We start from the raw sequence: 4,560 nt of genomic DNA, 5'->3' as shown, positions 1-4,560 counted from the left end.
TTACTATTTACTTAAGCAGCTAATTATACTTTAAATAGAATAAAAATGAGAAAAAAGTTATTTTATACACACTTGCATATTTTCCATCTCTAAGATTATTGTTTTCTTTGTGTAGACCCAACTTTCTCTCTGGTATCTTTTTTTTTTCTATGTGAAGAACTTTAAATTTTAAGTTATTACTCTGTTCTTCTAAGTATGAAACAGTCTTCATTTTCCTTCCGTCTTTGTAAGATAATTGAGATAGGGATAGAATTTGCAGTTGACACTTCTGTATCTTTTCTTTGTGTCTTTCAGTACTTTATAGATATTGTTCATTGTCTGTTAGTTTGCACAGCCTCTGGATACTTAGGTGGCTTCCATGCCTTGGCTATTGTAAATAATGTTGCAATGAACACAGGGGTGCATGTATATTTTTGACTTAGTGTTTTTGTTTCCTTAGGGAAGTGGAATTGCTGGATCAATGGCAGTGGCAGTTCTATTTTTAATATTTTGAGAATGCTCCATGTTGTTTTCCATAGTGACTGCACCAATTTACACCCTCTCAGCGGTGTACAGGTGTTGCCTTTTCTCCACATCCTCACCAACACTTTTTATTTCTTGTCTTTTCGATAATGCCCATTCCAACAGATGTGAGATGATATCTCATTGTAGTTTTGATTTGTATTTTTCTGATGATCTGTAATGTTGAATATCTTTTCAAGTACTTTTTGGTGACCTGTACATCTTCTTTGGAAAAATGTCTATTCAGGTCCTCTGCTTATTTCTTAATCAGATGAATGATGATTATTTTGCTATTGAGTTGTATGAGTTCTTTATCTATTTTGTATATTAAACTCCTATCAATTATATGATTGCAAATATTTTCTCCCATTAGGTAGGTTGCATTTTTATTTTATTGATCATATCCTTTGTTGTAAAGAACCTTTTTAGTTTGGTGTAACCCTATGTTGAGATTCTTATTTTGTTCTTCCATATATAGTGTGTCTTTTTTCTTCTCTTTCTTTTAATATTTTTTGTTTATCATTGGTTTTTAATCATTTGTAAGACAAGTTTTAGCCTTCCCCTTCCTTCTTCTTCACTGTTGGGTTTGTTGAACTTATTGAATCTGTAAATTTAGTTTTCATCTATTTTGGAATTTATTTCTTTGTGCAGGGGCCATGCTAATCTTCTCTGTATCATTCCAATTTTAGTATATGTGCTGCCAAAGTGAGCCCTGGACATTATTTCATTAAATATTTTTCTGCCCTCACTCCATTAGAGTCTCCAATTATACATGTAGACAATTTGACATTTTTCAATAGTATGGCAAATAATGGTCATTTTTACTTTACAGTCTTATTTCTCTCTGGGCTTCATTTTGGATAGTTTCTATTAATATATCTTTATGCTCACTGATAGTTTTTTTTTCCATGCCTAAACTGCTTTTAATTCCATCTTGTGTGTTTTTCACTTAAGACATTGCATTTCAACTCTACAAATTTCATTTATGTCTTTATAATATCCTCCACCTTTCTTCTTTACATGTTCATATTAATGTTTAGGTTATAGGTCATGTTCATGTTATTTATAACTATTTTAACAACTTTGCCTATAAATTTCATCATCTCCATTATTTTGAGGGTATGTTTCTACTACTTGATTTTTTTTCCTGCTTTGGTTTATATCTCCCTGCTTATTTACACGTTTGATAATGTTTTATTAAATGTTGGGTAATTTTGAATTTTAAATTGTTTGTGTCTGGATTTTACTGAATTCTTTCAAAGAATGTTAGATTTTCTTCTAATGCATAAATTAGTAGCTTGTGGGAATTTGATCCATTAAGACACAACATTAAGTTTTGTTTGGAGAGGTCCTACATAGATTTTATCTCTGGGAATAATGTGACCCCAACTGTTGAGGTCTCACACAGCTGTCAAGACTCTACCCAAGTTCCTAATATTACAAGATCATTTTACATGAATTATTTACAGTTTGTGTGATCTCTGAGTAGTATTGATAATCAGTAGTTTTTGCTTGGACTATTGGAGTCTCTGTTAATATATGCACATATCAATACTCAACCCATGCTTGAAGGCATCCTTCTTAAATTCTTCATTGTTCTGTCTATGTGCACTTCCTTCATCCCTTGAATTCTGTATCATAAATTCTTGCTGCCTAGATATTCCAAACTCTATTTTCATTCTATATCCTCAACTCTGTGAGACTACCAGACTTTCTCCTAAAAACTACATACTAGCAAAATAAGCTAGAGTATTGTAGGACTCAGTTCGTTTGTTTCTCTTCTCTCAGGGATTATAGCCCAATGGGACTTGTTTTTCAATGTCTGAAAAATGATTCTTTAATATATTTTGTCTGACTGTTAAGTTGTCAGATGTTTTGTTTATGGTATGAGAGCAATTCTGAAGCAGAATTCTAAGGCATTCTGTTTGAATGAACTTCGCCAGGTCTAAAAATTGTTTTGTATGCAAGGAAAAGTATTAATAGCTACCCAAGTCATACATTTATTAAAAATTTGGAATCTAGTGGTTTAAACTAACAAGTTCAAATTACATATTTTATCTTAAACATACACAAAAATCAATTCAAATCAGATTAAAAACTTGAATGTAAGGCCTGAAACTATAAAACCACTAGAAGAAAATATAGGTGATAGGCTCTTTAGCATTGATCTTAGCAATGATTTTCTTAATTTGACACCAAAAAAAAAAAAGGCAACAAAAACAAAGTAAACAAGGTTAATTACTCTAAACTAAAAAGCTTCTGCACAGCAAAGGAAACCCTCAACAAAATGAAAAGGCAACCTATGGAGTGAGAGAAAATATTTTCAAGCCACATATCTGATAAGAGGTTAATATCCAAAATATACAAGGAACTCATGCAATTCAATAAGCCAAAAATAAAATAAAATCACCCAACCAAAAAGCACTGGATAGACATTTTTCCAAAGACATATAGATAGTTGACAAGTACTTGAAAAAGTGCTCAACATTACTGATCATCAGGGAAATGTGGATTCAAATCATAATGAGATACCTCACCCAGGTTAAGAAGGCTATTATCAAAAAGACAAGAGATAACAAACACTAGTGAGGATGTGAAGATAAAGGAATCCTTATGTACTGCTGGTAGGAATGTAAATTAGTATAACCATTTTAGAAAACTATGGAGGTTTGTCAAAAAATTAAAAATAGAATTATCATATGATCCAGCAATTCTACTTCTGGGTATATAAATCCAAGGCAAACTAATCATTTTCTCAAAGAGATATCTGTATTCCCATGCATATAGAAGTATCATTCACAGTAGCCAAAGTATAGAAACAGCCTAAGTGTATACTGGCAGATGAACAGGTTACAAAACTCTGATATGTATATCTGATATATATATATTAAGCTTTAAAAAAATGGAGATTCTGTCATTTGTGGCAACATAGATGAAATTGGAAAGCATTATGCTAAGTGAAGTAAGACAAACAGAGAAAGGACAATACCATATGGTATCACTTACATTCAGAATCTAAAACAAAAACAAAAACAAAAAAGAAAAAGAAAAGAAAAACTCCTAGAAATAAAGAGTAGAAAAGTGGTTGTCAGAGGCTGGGTACTGGGGAAATAAGAAGAGGTTGGTAAAAGGGTACAAACTTCCGGTTATAAAGTGCATTGTTTTGAACTCCAATATATAAATATATAAATGGTAACTAGAGTTGATAATGCCATTTTGTAGAATTGAAACTTGTTAAAAGTATAAGACCTACATGTTCTCACCAAAAGAAAAAAAATGGTAAATATGTGAGGTGGTGGATATGTTAATTAACTACATGGGAATAAATCCAGCACAATGTATATGTATATCACTTTAAATGTCTTACAATTTTATTTATCAATTATAAGCCCAAATGAAGCTGGATAAATTAAATTATATATTTTTAATTCTGTTTGGATATAGCAAAATAGGAACAACTACTCTTACTATTTCATATTAATACTAAAGTAATTATTGAAAACTCTTTTTTAAAAGAATTAGTCTCGAGTACTTACGTAGGTTATCAAACATCCCTAAACACTGTTTAATGCATTTAAACTCTAACATACCCACTATTATAATAGTAACTTGAAGTGCTAGATTGGACTAGTTTCCAATATTCACAAGAAAATCCTTCCAAATGCTTTACATTTCACAAATTAAAAGAATACATATTGTTAATCCAGACCTCTTAAACACCCCAGTGGCATTTATAAACTTCATCAAATATCTTACACTTTTTAGTTGACAAAATAAACAACCCCTAAATATATATTTTAATTCAAATTGAAAAGCAGAGAGATTACCTAGTGGGCTTAATTTTGACAATTACAAATCTCTAAACTACTAAATTAGTTTTTTCAATTTACTTTATTCTTAACTTAACTTTAAAATATTGTGGGGATTGAGAAGATAATTTACCAACTCTGGGAGAAACGTTAGCATCTCAAGCAAATTGAATCTCTCAAAAGGATCATTTCTGATTGTTAAATCCCACCTTCTCAAAGAGTTAACATTGTTTACCAAGGTTAAAGACAA

The 4,560-nt window shown here is 30.9% G+C and overlaps 1 non-coding gene across 1 annotated transcript; it reads right to left on the bottom strand.

The window, feature by feature from the left end:
• Positions 1–1,107: 1,107 nt before the first annotated feature.
• On the bottom strand, positions 1,108–1,214 carry LOC115293024. Its single transcript, XR_003909297.1, has one exon. It is a non-coding gene; the product is annotated as a U6 spliceosomal RNA (small nuclear RNA).
• Positions 1,215–4,560: the final 3,346 nt, after the last annotated feature.

Source organism: Suricata suricatta, chromosome 5 (genome assembly GCF_006229205.1).
Source record: "Suricata suricatta isolate VVHF042 chromosome 5, meerkat_22Aug2017_6uvM2_HiC, whole genome shotgun sequence".
In the NCBI taxonomy this organism is placed as follows: Eukaryota; Metazoa; Chordata; class Mammalia; order Carnivora; family Herpestidae; genus Suricata; species Suricata suricatta.
The sequence above is the reverse complement of the archived record's forward strand: the minus strand, read 5'-3'. Positions and strand labels throughout refer to the sequence as shown.